Genomic DNA, 17660 nt, shown 5'->3' with positions numbered 1-17660 from the left:
TTGTAGGGGCATCGTGCCTTACCAGTAAACTTGTAGTAGTGACCACACCCTTTGGGCGTGGTTTCAGGTGCAGACCCATTATAAAGTAGAAGAGCTGTGGGCTTGCACTCTCTTGGGTTGTGGAAAGCATTGGAAGAGAAGAGACTGCAATTCTGGAGCAGGAAGATCTAGGTAGTTATTTACTCTTATCTGTGTGAGTTCTTTCCTAATAAAACACCTATTTATCATTTATTTTGTGATGGGGAAGTCCTGCGTATATGTCAATAAAGCACTGTTGGCCAATAGGGAAGCAAGATAGGTGGGACTAGGAGTTGAGGAGGATTCTGGGAAAGAGAGACACAGGCAGTCATGATGTAGCCACCATAGGAATAAGAGGTCCGGACCCATTTCTCTGGCAAGAGAAATACTTAGATTAACAATTATGGGGTAAATACTGAAGTCAGAGATAGCCAATAAGAAACCAAGCAAATGGCCAAAAGCTTCATAATTAATATAGCATCCTGTGTGTTCATTTGGGACTGATGCAGCTCTGGAACCAAGCTGACAGGAAGGCTTCACTCTACAATCTTGGGCTTGGTGAACTCATTTAAACCCTTGCCTTCAGGGAACCTCAATTAAGAAAATTCCTTCATAAGATCTGACTGTAGAACATTTTCTTAGTTGATTGATGGGGGAGGACCCAGACCATTGTGAGTGGTGCCATCCCTGGGTTGGTGGACCTGAGTTCTATAAGTAAGAAAGCAGACTGGGGAAGCCATGGTGAGCATGCCAGCAAGCAGCACCCTCCATTGCTTCCTCACCAGGTGCTACCTCAATTGCTACCCTGTTTGAGGTCCTGTCCTGACTTCCTTCGGTGGTGGACTATAATGTGGATGGAAGCTTAATCCAAATAAACCCTGTCCTTCCCAACTTGCTTTTGGTCACAGTATTATATTACAGCAATAGTAACCCTAAGTAGGACAATGAGATGAGCACAGAGACAGTCAAAGTCCCTTGAGGGACAGACAGATTTCGTGGCTAACAGAGCAGGCCACAGTGATTAACCAGGGGCAGGTGCTGGCCCCGTGGCACTCAGCTCTGTTCCTGGGTGGGACAGGACTGTGGGTTGCTCTCCAGCAAGACTGAATAGTTCACTCAGGCCCAGTGGCAGGCATGTTTCTCCTTGTCATTGAATAAACCAGCTTCCTTGTCATAGCCATCATTCACATGATAAATATTCTCCCAAACACAGGACCTGGGGCCTGGAGATACACATACACAGTCAGGCTATGTTTGCCTTAGGAGTCAACGAGAGCTGAACCCAAAAGGCTGGGTAACAGACAGAGGGGGGCTGGAGCTAATACCACTGAGTTCTATAGGCTCCCCCAAAGGCACCAGCAGACAGTCACCTGCTGGCCCTCCCCAGACAGAGTGACATTTCTGTCTGTCTTTCCTACAGTTCACTAGAATTGAAGACTAGAGTTCTTTGCTCAAGGCCAGGAGTCCACAAAGGGGGAAGGGGAGTTCTGACAGCAAGAAGAAGAATCTGGGCTGCGTAGAGACAGACAATGGATCCCGGAAGGATGTTCAGCCCCAGAGCAGCGGCCAGTGGGGTGTACACATGAAGAATGTTGCACAGAAAATGAAACGATCCGGGGTCAGGTGCAGACATCCTGGACACAGAATGATACAAGAACAGGACTGGAAGGTGGGTGGGTTTGTTGCTTAATGAAACATGGAAATTCAAGACTGTGCCCATTAATACTATTACCGTACAGACTCCCATTTAGTATACTCATTAATATACTTCATCTCAGAAATGACACTATGGTTTTAATATTTTATGTAAAGGACCTTTGGGAAGAGACAGAGAGAGAGTGGGGCAGTGGGAGGTAAGGCCACCCACCTTACCAGGAAATGGTTCGGGTCTCACTTGTCCTTCTATGGAAGGCCATTTTCCTGCCATTCCCATCTAGTTTCAGGCTGCTTAGGAGAAGGGACCTAAGCAGAATGCCCCGACCACAGACCCATTTCCCTTCTCTCTTCTCTAGACTTTCACCTCCAGCCGGGAGGTTCAGACCTTCAGAATCCAGTCTGGCTACAAGAGACAAACTCGTGAGCCTGGGGATATAGCTTGAGGAGTCAACAGAACTGTGACTCCCGATTTCCTTAGGACTGTCCCCACCTGCTGCATCGGGTCTCTGGAAAGGCATGGAAGTTCTTCCAACACCCCCTTCAGAGCGCCCCAGTGGGACGGGGCAGTCCCTGCAAGGCTCCGAGCCTGCATTTTCTGCCCTAAGAGTTTCTCCTGTCTGCTCCTCCGCAGCCTCTAAACACAGGTCCCCCTGGGCGCTCACACACTCGCAGGAGGCGCTCACACACGTACAGCGGCGCACACACGGGCGATCACACAAACACACATGTACACGCGAACCATCCCAAACGTACCCGGGACGCTCTCACACACTCACGTTGGCCTGCGCCGTGGCCATCACATGCTGAGTAGCTAGAACCCAGGAACATCGCCAGGGAGGACCAGGAAGAGAGGGAAGAAGAGGGTAACAGTGGGCGAGACAGTAGGGTGGAGGCTGCTAGCTCTCTCCGATCAGCCTCCAGCACCCGACTCCTTCCCAAGTGACTACAACCCCAAGACCAACAGCCCCCACCCATCTCCACTATCTGCCCCATTGTGCATGCATATCCCCCATTACTGCCTTTCCTTGTGGTTCTCCTTTGCCTGTGGCCCTTTAAATCGCGTTGTTATCCAGAGATTCAATTGTAGGGGGACAGAGGGAGGAGAACCCAGGGGGACGGGAGGGGATGGGGCGGGAGAAGAGAGGAGGGCGGGGAGGAGAGGGACAGCAGAGAGCTTCCCGCAGCTCTTTCTAGCTAGAAGGGCGAGGCAGACCGGTGAAGCCGCGTAGGAGGTTTAGACGCCTCGGCTGGCAGGATTTGCGACTTCAGAGTAGCTCAGGGCTGCGGCCAGTAGGTCGGCAATGCCTGAGGCTAGGGAATCCCCGGGAGAGCCCTGAGCGCCACCTGCACCGCCAAGGAAGGACGACCAGAAGTTAGCCCCAGGGGTTCAGAGAAGCTCCCTTCTCTCCAAGTAAGTTGTCTCCTTTTCTCTTGCTTCCCTCTCCAGCTCAGCGACTCCCCAAGCCGGACTGGAGCCGGGGGTCCTTTGGTTCTGAAAACAAGCCCACCCCCAACTCCCACCTCCCGCACCGGTGAGCCTGCCAGGTAGCGATGGGATGGGAACAAGATCCCGAGGTCCAAAGTTCAGCAAACTAGAGCTGGCCTTACGCGCTGGGAGATGAGTCCAGCTTTCCGAGGACTGTAAACGTCCCTGCTCCCGGCGCCAGACCCGGATACCTGGGCGCCCGAAACCTTCCATCTTTGACTCGCCAGGCCCGGCTGTGGGAGGAGAAATAGAGAACCTTGTTCCCAGTAGCACCTCAACCTTCAAGTGGGGGCCGAGATGGCCTGGTGGGTCGACCCCCTGAACCTTAGACTCAGCTGCTTTCTGATCAAATTGGAAAGCCTCTGTTTTGTGGCAGCCCTCTCTCTGCTCTGGCCGCTACCTGCACGCTTTCTTTCTTTTTAAAACAGCTTTGCTATCCTTAAAAAAAGAAAAGAAAAGGTTAGAGATAAAAACTGGAGGAGGGCGAGTACACTGTCAGAGTAATTTTGTTGTTTGTTTTGTTGTTTTTTTCTTGACACTGTCTCTCCCTGGAGATCTGCTCCTTAGCCCTTACTTCTGACAGGGCTTCCCTCAAAGGCAAGGGCAGACCATTGGGAGGGGCTATCTTGTCCTGGGGCCGTGGAGCAGACTTTGGTTAGTGCTGGCTCCTCAGGATACCCCCAAGAGGGAGTGGAGGATCTAGCTTGCCCAGCATCCCTACTAAGAACCAGGGGCCCTTTCAAATACCAAATGACCTGTGGGACTCTGCATGTTTCCCGAGAACTCTGATTCCCTTTAATTAAGCAGGGACCACCACGCCTAGCCTACAGGTTAGAAACAGCAGCCCAGGGAGGATGAGTAACTTAATGAGTACACAGCTTATGGCAGGAAATTCTCATCGGAATCAGATTCCAGATCGTACATACCTGTTCTTGTACATAGCAAGCTGCCAACTTCACAGAGCACATTCCCACGTGGGAAAGTCGGGGAGAGCAACTGATACTTAAGGAACTAGGGTGCTGAGCTGAGACAGCATTCTGTGACTTAACCTGGACACAGATCCTGAAGGCGGAGCTTGCTTTTCCTCTTTCTAGAAGGGATTGTAGCAAAAGGAGCTCTGGGCCGGAAGGGGACACTTCCAATCTTCTCAGTCTGTGTCATTGCTTAGGGACAGTCTCCCCCATCCCCACTGATGCTTATTTTGAGAGTTGGAGTACCACTGTGTAGCTCTTGCTGGTCTGGAACTCACTGTGTAGACCAGGCTGGCCTTGAATTCACAGAGATCAGCCCACCTCTGCCTCTGGAGTGCTGGGATTACAAGCATGAGCCCCGAAAGCTTTAGATGAATGCAGTCTTAAATCCCATCCCAGGGTTTCCTAGGCTCTATCAGGTGAACAGAATAGATTGATGCTGTGGGGTTCAGAAGAGGATTGGATTGGGATCTGACATAAAAGGGTTGACTAGACTCCTTGGGATCATAGACTATTGAACATGTACTAGTCTTACAGGGGAAGGCTCTGCTTCCAGTGGGAGATCCTGGGCTCAGGGTGTGCTTGGGAGCACAACGGAATCAGACCACTATTGAAAAGGAACTATCACAGAAACAACTTCATCCTCCAACAACACCCAGCCATCTTCCCCAGACTTACTACCAACTTTCCAACAGAATAAGGGCCCAGCACTCTGATGTTGCTTCTCCAAGACAGCTGCCAACTGCTGGTCACTCAGAAGCAGCATTTCTTGCTTAGGAGAGTGTCTGCTTTAAGCATAAAATGAGTGCGTTCTATGCTCCATCTAGCAAGCAGGTCAGCTGTGGGAGGGGAGAAGACAGGAGGGAGGGCAGGAGATGGAGGGAGCTGGTCTTCTCTTCTGTCCAAAACTGCCACAAAGCTGAAACAGCTACTCTGCATAAAGTCAGATGTCAGCAGGGTATAGACTCCCCTGGGCTATCCTCCACATCCTGGGCATGAAGAACACCAATGTGTCCCTGTGACTACATCCTTGCTTCCTGTAGGCTGCAAGCTCTCTCTGGGGTTCTCTGCAACTGTGTGACTGGGTCTCTGGCTCATCAATTGAGGAGCCTTCAAGGCTGCTGTGGTCATTTGTGATGAAGTTCACTATATAGCAGGGTGTCCAGGCTTTTGTTTCCACTCACTTTTAAGGTGCTGGGATCCTGCATGCCTTCTGGGGCCAAGCCACTGGAGTGTGTGTGTGAGTGTGTGTGTGTGTGTGTGTGTGTGTGTGTGTGTGTGTGTGTGTGTGTGTGTATTTCATGTACCTGAAAACTCCATCCATTTTTCAATGTTATTTAGAATCAGTTCAGGATCAGGTCTATCACCTAGCCTGCACCAGGAAACCAGGAATAAATAACTTTTGGAACCTTTTGAATGTAATCCTTTAGGCAGGATTTTCCATTAAGGATATTAGCTAAAGCTTGCCTGTATTTTCCAAGCCAATATTGACCAAATTTTTAGGCCAGGAGTGGAGGACAATGGAAAGAAACTGAGTGGGAGCAGGATTCCGTGGGTGGCTCAGTGTACTCGTTCTTAGATGAAGCTTTTCACTGTGACCTGGTCACTGAGAGACAGTGTTTCTGAAAGGGACCCATCATCACCTGTTTTCTAAGACACCTGTCAGCCACGGAAAACATTTTCTTTCTTTTTTCCTTTCTTCCCCTCTAGAGACAGGAGAATGAGAGTTCAGATACAAAGAATTACACGGAGAAACTTGAATAAAATTACCTAAATGTTTTTTTTTCCACGACAGCTTTGGAAGTGGCTTTCTCTGAAATTATCTTAAAAGTAAGGAAAGGAAACCCAACGGAAGGGACTGGGTGGCTGTCCTTGGGTGTCTGGTTCCGCCTACCCCGACTTTCCGATAAGGGAGCTATTCTTGTCATCAGGGCCCAGGGTGACAGCAACCTTTGCCAAGAGCTATGTTAAAGCTAAATGTCAGAAACAAACCTTTAACACGCGACCCTGGAGATCCTGGCTGGAGCTTAAATGTTAAGTTCTACTGTCACTGGGGACCAGAGCAGGCTGGGAGCAAAGGTCAGGGTTAATCTGACCAGTTAGCAGGTAACAACAGCACTTCCTGGTCACCAAGGACAAACCTGTAGGCTGGTCAGAGTCTGGGATAGATGATGCAGGAAGGAGCTGGGCTGGGTCTGGCAGGCTCCTGGCCCTGACTCGGCTGTTGGTGCTGGGAGCGCTATGTCTCAGCTTCTCTCGAATTTCAGTCTCCCAGTCTTACAAGCAGGGAGACCTGAGTGCAGCCATCTTTCACTGTTTCTTCTGCTCAGAAGAAAAGGAGAGAAGCCAGAACCAAGAGGACTCGGGTGCCATCTGGGGCCACGCCTCTGTTCTGAGATTTTGTCCCTCACCCTTCTTGACGCCAGCTCTGGCCACTAAGTATTTGATATTTAAACTTGCTGGGGAGTGGATCAGAAGAGCAACTTGCACGTGGTATAGCTGTCTTTAGTGCAACAGAAGCCATCAGTGTCCCTAGGGCCCTTACGTAGGGAAGCTGTCATGACAGCCAGCTAACTTTCACAGCAGCACAGAAACCCTGCTGAACACCGAAGTGCCCATGTCTTCCCGACCTTGGTCATATGGGCTTGGTTGTTTTGTAAATCAATCTTCATTACATGAACTAAAAAGAAAAAAAAAACATAACACTCCTGTCCCTTCAAAATATGAGTGAAGCTCCTGCCTCCTGCCCTGTGCAAGAACACCTTGCCTGCCCCACCCTGGGAGGGGCTATAAATTGTAGCCTAGTTGGGAAGTGACAGGAGACACAACAGCCTTAGTTGAGGGCAGCCTCAACTAAGGGTTGCAGGGACGGTTTCTGTGGGACCTGGCAAAAATAGATCTTCTGGTGGCCAGGCAGCTTGGAGAGGAATCAGTAGGCGTAGACACAGTAAGGGGACCGGATGGAAGGGCAGGGGCTGAGAATTGGTGTGGTGTGGGTCCCTGGCGGTCCTGGGAGTCTGGCCCCGACTCAAGTGGGCTCTTCCTCCACTTCTGACTCATTTACATCAATACCACTCTATTTCCCCCTCTCTCCTTCCTTCCTTTCCCACCTCAGCTGGGATCTTGGACCCAGGCTACTCTATTCTCCTGTTCTCTGGTTACACCTGCCCTTCAGGGCCTTGCTGACTCAGTTGCTTCCTTTTGTTTCTTTTCTTTTCAGTACATTCATCACTCTCTCATTTCTTTTCTAAAACTTTCTAATAAAAACCAGGATTAGAGAGATGGCTCAGTGGTTAAGAGAACTGACTGCTCTTCCAAAGGACCCAGGTTCAATTCCCAGCACCACATGGAAGCTCACAACTGTCTGTAACTCTAAGATCTGACACCTCACACAGACATTCGTGCAGGCGAAAAACACCAATGCACGTAAACTAGAAATAAAAATTTTAAAACAAGCAGGTTCTTAGCAGTTTTGCTTTTACTCTTCAGATCATTATAGAATCGTGTGTAATGTGAGAGATGACCCTCAGATCACTCTACCGTATCTCCACCTGCTTTCTCTCAACAGTAACAGCTTGCAAAACTGACCAAATGGTTGCCAATAAAACTGCTACGGGACTGGAGAGATGGCCCAAAGGTTAAGAGCACTGGCTGCTCTTCCAGAGGTCCTAAATTCAATTCCCAGCAACCACGTGGAGACTCACAACCATCTGTAATAAGATGTGGTGCCCTCTTCTGGTGTGCAGGTGTACATGCAGGCACAATACTGTATACATAATAAAAAAGACTTAAAACTTTTTAATTAAAAAAGCTATGCTTATGCCAAGTGGTGGTGGCACACACCTTTAATCCCAGCACTCAGGAGGCAGAGGCAGGAGGATCTCTGTGAGTTCGAGGCCAGGCTGGTCTACAAAGCTACACAGAGAAACCCTGTCTCAAAAAAAAAAAAGCTATACTTACTATTCTTACATGCATATGGGCATCTTGTATGTTTCCTCATTAATCTCCCTCCCATCTCCTCAACCCTGGCAGCTACTAGTCTGCCCTCTATTCAATCTTTTTTTAAACATCAAGAATATAATATAAATAGGATGATACATTTCCATGTGACTGTTTTCACTCAATTCAGTTACCTGGGGATTTGGATTCATTTGTGTATATGTATCTGTTTATGTGATGGGGGAAGTCCTGTACATTTGTTAATAAAGCACTGTTGAGCCAATAGGAATCTAGATAGGTGGGACTAGGAGTCCAGGAGGATTCTGGGAAGGAGAAACACAGGAGAGTCAACATGTAACCGCCATGGGTAGAAGCCCGGAACTGTCCTCCGGTAGGGGACATACTTAGATTAACAATTATGGGGTAATTACTTAAGTCAGAGCTAGCCAGTAAGAAACAAGCAAGGCCAACAGCTTCATAATTAATATAGCCTCCTGTGTGTTTATTTGGGACTGATGCGGCTCTAGAACCAGGCTGGCGGGAAGGCTTCTCTCAAAGAAAAAGCTTCTCTTTACATTTATGTGTATATGTGTGTGTGCGTGTGTGCATATATTGTTGGTGAGAGTCCATTATATGAAAATATCACAATTTATTTAACTACCCACCCATTAAAAGACGTTTGAGTTGGTCCCAATTCAAAACTATTATGAACAATGCTTCTATTAATATTGATTAACTGGCTTTATGTGAACATAAGCTTTAATTTCTCCAAAGTAAATGCCCAGAAGTGTAATTTCTAGGTCATATGGTATTGATATATTTAGTTAATTTTTTTTTAAGTCAAGGAGACGGATAGACAGCTCAGTTGTTATGAACTCGCATTGTAGGCTGGAGTTTGGTTCTCAGAACCCACATCTGGTAACTCACAACCTCCTATAACCCATGTGCACGCATGCACACATACACACATACACACACATATACACCAATGAATAACAAAATAAATCTTTTTAAAAAAATTAAACTGTTTTCCATGGCGATTCCATTATTTTGCGTTCATCACCAACAGTGATGAGTGGCCCGGTTTCTCTGCATCCCTGCCAACATTTGCTGTCACCTCTGTACTTTAGCCTTCCTGTCAGGGGTGCACGGTAGCTTACTGTGTTTGCTTGCAATTTTTCCATGGACAATGAACTAGCACCTTCCAGCATGCTCACTTGCTCTCTGCTGACGTCATACAATGTCTTGGGCCTGTTTTCCAATAGGATGTCTCTTTGTTTCTCTGCTGACGTCATACAATGTCTTGGGCCTGTTTTCCAATAGGATTGCTCTTTGTTTCTCTGTTCGATTTGGGGTGTGCTTTATGTAGTGTGTGCATTAGTCCTTCGTCGAGTACACACTCTGCAAGTATTTCTCCTACTCAGGAATCTGCCTTCTCATCTCCACAGAAAGCCTTTTTTCCAAAGCAGACGTTTTCAGTTCAGTTGAACATTGTCAGTTCTGTGTTTTATGGATTACTCTTTTAATGTCAAGTGTAAGAACTCTGCGCAGCTGCCTTTTCCTACCCTTTTTTTAAAAAAAGATTTTATTTATATATTATGTATACGCTAGAAGAGGGCACCAGATCTCATTACAGATGGTTGTGAGCCACCATGTGGTTGCTGGGACTTGAACTCAGGACCTCTGGAAGAGCAACCAGTGCTCTTAACCACTGAGCCATCCCTCAAGCCCGCCTTTTCCTACTCTTAACAACTAAGATCCATTTTGAGGATCTTCCCTCTTTCTTTCTTTCATTCTTTCTTTCTTTCTTTTTTCCTTCCTTTCCTTCTTTCTTCCTTTTTTAATAAAGCCAGAGATTTCAGTTCATTCTCCCCCCCATGATCATCAGACCACCCCTTCCTCACTTGTTGAAAAGATTATCTTTTCTCCAATGAATTTAGCTCTCCTTTGATTTCTTCCATCATTTTGCAGTCATCAGCATCTTTGTGAAGGTCTCCTTTGATCTAAGTGTGTCTCCTTCTAACACTACATTCCTGTTTACTGTAGCTGTCTAGTAAGTCATGAAACTGAGGAGATCAATCCCTTCTGTTTTATTCTTATTTTCTTTTTCCAAGTTCTTTTATCTATGCTAATCTGTTTGTCCCTCTAATAGATCTTAGCAAAATCTTATCTATGTGTAAAAGAAAACACTTGGGATGAACTTCGAGTCAACTTGGGGAAAGTCCCTATCTTTATCACACTTATTATTTTAATCCACAGACTCGGTGTGTTCCTCCATTCATTTAGCTCTCCTTTGATTTCTTCCATCATTTTGCAGTCATCAGCAGTTCTTTTCCCCCTCTGCCAGAAGTTAATTGTAGGACACTGAAAATCACTTGATTTCTCAGTTCACTTCCTGGAAAATGGGTCAGACAACAACCACGCAGAAACAGCATAGAAAATATTGAAGATGGCGGACAACAAGGGTGTCCCAGGAAGTAGACATTGACATATGACCTCTGGCAGACTCTTCTGTAGTTCTCCTTGGTTCGTTTTCATCCTTCGCTTCTCAACTCTTTTTAGTTTTGTTTTTGCTTTTGTTTTTTCAAGACAGGGCTTCTCTGTGTAGCCCTGACTGTCTTGGAACTCACTCTGCAGACCAGGCTGGACTTGAACTCACAGAGTTCCGCCTGCCTCTGCCTCCTGAGTGCTGGGATTGAAAGCCTGTGCCACAACTCCCTGGCTGCTTCCCGACTCTTGTCTCCAGTCCTATAGCCCTCTATTATTCTCCTGTTCTCATTGCCTTTGCCTTTCTTGTTAATTCTCCCAAGACATTTATACCCTCCCTGTGCCATGGGATCTGAGGCCATTCTCTCTCCCTTGTTTTCCTAAGACGCCGAGGGACACTCTAAGACGGGGCAGCCTGGCTTTAAACTTAGAACTACACTTGGTGCTTTGATGAAGTTCACACACTTCGTGCCTGTTTCCTCAACCAGACACCAGGAAAGTACTACCAACTCCGTCTGAAGCCACACAAAGTGTTCAGATTAGTGTGTCATGCCCTCCCATCCGCAGTAGGTTTCAGCTGTAATTCAGGGGGCCATACCAACTGTACCCTGGTTTCCTGCTTCTTCCTGGCTCATGGCCAATTTCTGCCCCCTCACACCCAACCCTTTCACCTTTACATAAACATTTTCATATTCATCCTATCTGCTTTCTTGCTGTTGTCCTCTCTCCCTTCTATGTGATATGCTCGAATCATCCCTGACAAATTGGCACTAGCCCAGGAAATCTGTCCCCCAGGCCTTAGAGAGGAAACAAGTAATCTTTTCTCTAATTATTAATCTTCTTTATTATTTAATGCAGAATTCACACAGTGAGGGGTTACAATGAAGGCATGCATTAGGAGTATGGTATTTGCTTTCATGGAGATGGCAGGCTTAAAAAGAAAAAAAATTAGACAGATACAAATGTGGGGAAAATGTAAAAGGAATTAATTTGATTTTCATGCTTTTTATTGATGATTTTTTTCATACATCTTCTGCAAGAGGTCTGGAAGGGTACCTGTGCACTAAGCAAGCACACCACAGCCGAGTGTCAAAGTGAATGGGTGTGAGGGGATGTGGACAGCCCCAGCAGCTCTCCAGGCTGGGCCAGGAAACACTCCAGTTTAAGGACGCTAGTGGTCCTCTCCACAGGTTTACTCAAATAGTTTTCCAACAGTCTTTTTCATCTCCGTATTTTCTCCAAATGAAGTCCCTAAGGTCTCTCCCTCTTCTGGTCTCAGACAAGACAACTGTCCCCCTAAAATGCCAGAGAACACTATTTAGTCCTCTCCCTGCTTTTATCTTAGTCATGACTGTTTTTCTTTAATGACAAGATAGCCAGGGGATTATTCTGCAGTACTTCTAATTGGGCACTTATTTCTCTCCAGATACAAGAAGCTGATGCTGGGGCCTTTCCAACTTCCTTAGACAGGTGATGAGGAATCAGCCAAGGATGCCCATCTCCAGCTGGGCAGTTTAGGCTCCAGAGGTCTCAGTCCCACCCTTTGGTGCTCCCTTGTTGCATTGCTAGAAGGCAGGGCCACCTGTGAGGCCTGCTATGAAATCACTCAGTGTCCCTCAGTGTTTCTGTTGGTGACTTCCTAGGAATGAGGGGCAATATCTGTGCTTTCTCAGGTACCTCTACTATGCAACTCTGAAATGGGAATAATGCTATCAGAGCCTTATGAGTCAGCGAAGGAGCTTTGGAAGAGCCCAAAGAACTGTAGACACCATTGCTATCCCATGACCATAATTCTGTACAGTAGTCAGGCCAGTATGATTCACGTGGAGGGGGCCAGGAATATTACACTGGAATTTGGCAGGATCAGAGGGCAAATAGTCTCTTCAGTGTGATGATTCCCATGGGCAGTTTTCATTCCTTATAGGGAAGGATACTAAGGGTAGAAATCCACTGGGTAAATGTGATCCAGGGAACAGGTGTGGCCAGGAGAGGCACGATTGTAATTCATAACCAAGATCGTTGGATTCTGATGGACAAGCAGAAGCTTGGGTAGTGTGAGTTCAGTGCTGGGCACTGATTCGTCTTGTCATGTGACTGTGGGCGAGCTCCCCACCTGCTCTGAATCACAGTCTCTATCTACACAGTGGGTGCATAATATTTACTACACAATGTTGTCAAGCTAACATAGGTAAAGGCCCCAGTTCAGTGTTGTCAGAGCACACACACACACACACACACACACCCCACATCACTTGCAGAGCTTTTCTACAAAGAAGTCACTATAATAAGAGATACACCGGACACACGCTTGAAGAAAAGCTAGGAGAGTTTGACGCTGTGGGAACACAGCACAGACACCCTTTCTAAGCATGTTGCTCTGGCCTTGGCATAAGGGTCCAAATGTGCCGCAACTTCAGTCCTCTGTCTTCCTCCCTGCTGATTTGACAGTAATGTGACGTGTGTTAAAGGACCATTTTCAGGACCCTCCTCTGAGCAGCAGAGGCAGCTAGGATGCAGCCAGAGGAGGCGGCAAGTCTGTGACAGATCCCCAGGGACAGAGTCTGCACATGGCTGATGGAGAGGAGCCCTCACGCACCCCAGTCTCTGCTCACAGCTGCCTTTGGTGGAGCTCTTCCCCCACAGCCCAGCAACCAGAGCACGGTTCACAGATACATCACTGCAGTGATGAAGTGTCCCTTCTGACACCATCTATTCCTAGAGTCATTGTCCCTGGCTCTACACTCCACTACATGCCCCTTGCCCTGCTCCTGGAACAAGGCCTATGCTTGTCACTCCCTGCTAAAGCCACAAGAGATACTAGTATTGTGGCTATGAGACAGCCTCTTTCTAGGGCCTTCCACTTAGAGCAGAGTTAAAAGAACCGTGCACTCCTTCAAGTTCTTGTGAGCCCCCAAGAAACAGCAACAGCCTAGATATAAGCATTGGACCTGCATTTAGCTCCGCTTATGTGGCAGAGAGCCACAGCCCTGCTATGCCGCCATGGCTGACTGCTGGTGATCGGCATCCATCTCATCTGAGACAGAAGGCAACAGAGAGGTGACCTGTTCTACTATCTTGTCCTTACCGCCTCGCTGAAGAACTTGCATTGGCAATTGGAACGCTGTTCCCGTTGAGAACCTCACCACCGCCATTAGTGAAATGGAGGACCATGGCCCATTGCCCAATGCACTGCGGCCCTCTAGAAAAGGTGCTTGCTCATGAGGAAAAGGCCCTCTCTGCGGGGTGCCCTGGAAAACCATCTGTATGACAAGGGCTTGGGGGGACAAGGCTGTAGGGAGTAAGGACTTGTGGGAACAGAGGAGAAAGCCCTTGACCCCTCTCTGTTGGGGAGTGCGCCTATAGTGAAGTCCCTGTCTCTTTCTGTCCTGAGGACTGGCGGCCAGTGCTTGAGCACTAATGAGAAGAGAAAAGCATGTAGGAAAATGTGAGGCTTTATCCGGACCCTTAGTGCCGGGATCACCATAACTCAAAGTACCCCATTCAGGGAGGATGCCTCTCTCCCACTCAGCATCCCAGAAACATAACTTGGTGGATGCTGAATCTGGTTCATAAACATCTTGTTCTTTACCTTGAACAGTGTTTCCAAATTTGAGCCCATTATCATCACACAAAATGGAATTTCAATTCTTTCTCTTTTTTTTTCCTTTTAATATTGATACAGAATCTCACTACGTAACCTAGTAGGCTCTGAAACTGGACATGTAGCCAAGGCCGCTCTCACACTTAAAATCCTGCTTCAGCCACCCCAGTGCTGGGATTACAGCCATGTGCCACCAGGCCCAGCTCCATCTCCACATCTTTTCATTTCTGGCTTTTTCTAGAGGAGAAGAAGTGGATCCACAGCATCGATTGCACACCTTGACATGCTGACACAGGTCCTCCACACGTGTGCATGGCCTGCTGCAGTCCCCACGGTGCCTTCCTGTGCCCCCCAAGCTCAGAACAATTCTGCTTACCTTTACCATCTGTTTGGATAAGTGATTTGCCTAGACTAAAAAGAAAGAGTACTTCGAGTCTTTATTTAAAAACAGTTGTCCAATGAAAACCAGGCTTAGAGGCACATACTTAGCATCCCAGCACCGCAGAAGTTGAGACAGGAGGATCAGAAGTTCAAGATCATCCTTGGCTTGAGGCCAGCCTGGGATAGTGAGACCCCATTTCAAAAAAAAGTGAAATGAGGTGTGAGAACACATTACATCTGAGTTAAAATAGGGGAAAGCCTGTTATCTGCAGAAGACTGGTAAACAGCTATGCGGGGCCACCCAGAGAGAGCCCAATGCAGCCATTACTCACTGGTCCCTCATATCTGCTTTTGTAGGCAGCAGAGGTCGGAACCTTCATGGGTCTGTTTGCCACCATCATGTACACTGCACTAGGCACGGTATTCAGGAGGAGTGAAGGATTTCCCTCAGCAGAAGCAGACTCCCTCTGCTGTAGAGTAGCCCAGAACAGAACCAGTGGCTGCCGCCCTCAGTCCTCTCTGTAGGGTCCACTGTCTATGAAGATGCCTCTGAGAGGGAAGGAGGGGAGCGTGAGTGATTCTGCCCCAAAGGGTGGATGCTCCCTAGACCACAGGGGCTCTCGATCTCCTTGGAAGGATGAGGGACACCTGGGAGCAGGGGGATGCTATCTTATGGCTCGGGGTTATCAGGAGGGAAGCAGGCAGGCACAGGGAGAAGATAGCCCCAGTGAGAGCAGAGAAGCATCCATGCTGCTGGCAGCCTGGGAACACAGCCGTCAATATTAATTGGCTTCCTGGCACAGGTCAGGTGTCTACCAGTCTGGCAAGCCGGGTCAGGTTTCTTGAAGCCATGGAAGCGCAGAGCAACTTGGCCAGTGTTGATGGCGAGCATCCTGCAGTCAGAGCATGTGAAGTCAAGAGGAACCTGGCCTTGTCACTCAGGCGCTGCAGCCTCAAACAAGCTACTAACTGGCTGTGCTTTTGTGATTTGCAAAATGAGGCTGTTAAAGGGGACTTCATAGACCTGTGTGAGAAGATGCAGTGCATAGTCACCCAGTGCAGAGATCGGCTTGGCATTGGATACCTGAGCCACTATTCCCGCTTGACCCCTGTCCTCATGGCAAGGTTTTGCTGCTCCGCTCTCCTCTGTAGGAACTGAATAGTATTTATGTTATCAGGTCTGGTCTGTATTAGCCCCATGTTGCAGGAGCCATTTATTACAGACTGATGTCTTCGGGGATGCAATTGGAACCAGCCAAACAGCCCCGGGTCCAACCCCGAGTGGAGGAGTGTGGACACAGGTTATGCTAACTCTCCAACAGTGTTAAAGAACATCTGGTCATATCAGAAGGGCCATCAGTTAGTACTGAAGGACCTGGTCTATTGATCCATCATCTTAAGTCACCACCAAAGGTGGGGGCAATGGCAGAAGACATGTATTATCGTGTATAAAGGGCTGGTAGAAACTATTTCCCTTGATCCTAGAGAAACTTCTTTGCAGCAAGTACTCAAGCCCTCAGATACCCCACACCAGATGTCTCACTAGCCCTCCGGTGAGTGTAGACTTGCCCTGGCCCAAGTCTTTTGCTATTTAGAATAGGAGCCGTTCCCCACAGAGGCCAGGCCATCCAGGGGCAATCAGCCAGCATCTAAAAGACAATAGAGATTCTGAGCTCTCAGAACTCGGGACTGGGTGTGTATTTCCAAGTTATTATACAGGCCCGACACACTGTGTGCTGCAGCTCTGCTGATCCTCCCTCATGCACTCAGCCACACCCAGTTATCTGTGCCTTGGGTTTCATACCATTCTCTATGGTGCTGACCTGTTGGCCGCTATGTTCCCTGACACTGTGTGAGCTTGTTGAAGTCAGTGAATAGACCTGTGGCCTTGCCTACTTGAGCCTCCCGGAACCAGAGCTGGTTGGCCTGTGCACTCAGGGTGGGGGCAGCCCTGCCACTCAGGAAGGAACTGAGGGTCATGAGCAATGGTATCACAGGGGCATCACTGGGGAAAATGCAGATTCAAAGAACCCCAGACTCACCAAGTCAGAACCTGCATTTCAACAATAGCTCTGTGAATTACAGGCATGACAAAGCTAGTATGGTGAGCTCCTAGGTCCCTCTACCTCCAGGGCCCAGGCAAACACCAGTGTTCAGCAGGAATTCATTAACTCACTAATTGGCTGGCAGGCTGGTTAAAGCCTTGCTTCTCACTCCCTTGAGCTTTCACACTTAGTACCATGTGTTGTGACCCAGACTGACCTACGTGAACCAGCCAGGAATTCAAGATTAGATCCCACCGAAGTTGGTAGACCAAATAGCAGTAATAAGATGGCTTCTCAGGACCTCCCTGATGGGTTTTTAAAGATTTACTTCTTCTGGTCTCTGTGCTGTTAAGCCTCAGTGTGGCCTAAAAGGGGTTTTTGCTTTAAGAATTACAATTTTGAAACTCTGGGAAATCAAGATTGGCCCTCAAGGAAAAGGCAACTTCTCAATGTGGTTTGCACTGTGAGGGAGGGCATACACTGACTCTTCCCTGAGAAAGAGACCCACAAAGTGAGGAGATTGGGCCTCTTTTTGAATCGTACGAACCCATCCCTACCCAGCGGGCCACACCCAGCTGTCCCCACTGTTCCAGGGAGAGCATCTCTCTTGTGCCTATTCCCCAGTCACTTCCCGGCGTATGGCAACCAAGCCATAAGTTCTGTGTCCTATGTATCTGGAGCTTTTCCCCGACAGCTGGATGGCCACCAGTGGGCTAGAGAAGTGGCGATAACAGAACTGAGTGTTTAGTCCCAGGAGGGATGCTGCGAGGGTGACAAAAGCTTCAGAGTCGCTCACATTCTGCAAGGCCAGGCTGAAAGTCTCGGTCTCCGAACTCCTGGGTTCTCATTGCACCCTGAAGTCTCAGATTTTAGGGACCCCAAATGCCCTGCTCAGGGGGTCCCATTCTAATGCCCACCTCACTGCTCAGAGCTGCCCTCCCCACCCAGGCTTTCCTGATCCCACTGCGCATGCGGCCTGCTTCCTCTCCAAAGCCCCTCTACACTTTGGAACTCTAATCAGGGGCAGCATCCGGGGCAGCATCCCAGGAGTAGTAAGCAAGCTCTTAAGGGATGTG

At 48.2% G+C, this 17660-nt stretch overlaps 1 protein-coding gene across 1 annotated transcript in view; it reads left to right on the top strand.

The window, feature by feature from the left end:
- The first annotated feature begins 2867 nt into the window (after window positions 1–2867).
- Window positions 2868–17660, top strand: part of Kcnj5 (potassium inwardly rectifying channel subfamily J member 5) — a 30679-nt gene continuing 15886 nt past the window's right edge. Inside the window, exon 1 of the mRNA XM_040730144.1 lies at window positions 2868–3085. The gene's annotated coding sequence lies outside the window, so the exon portion shown is untranslated. The remainder of the gene's footprint in view (window positions 3086–17660) is intronic.

This window comes from Mesocricetus auratus, unplaced genomic scaffold (genome assembly GCF_017639785.1).
Source record: "Mesocricetus auratus isolate SY011 unplaced genomic scaffold, BCM_Maur_2.0 Super-Scaffold_100022, whole genome shotgun sequence".
Classification (NCBI taxonomy): domain Eukaryota; kingdom Metazoa; phylum Chordata; class Mammalia; order Rodentia; family Cricetidae; genus Mesocricetus; species Mesocricetus auratus.
This window is presented reverse-complemented; position numbering and strand designations above follow the sequence as displayed.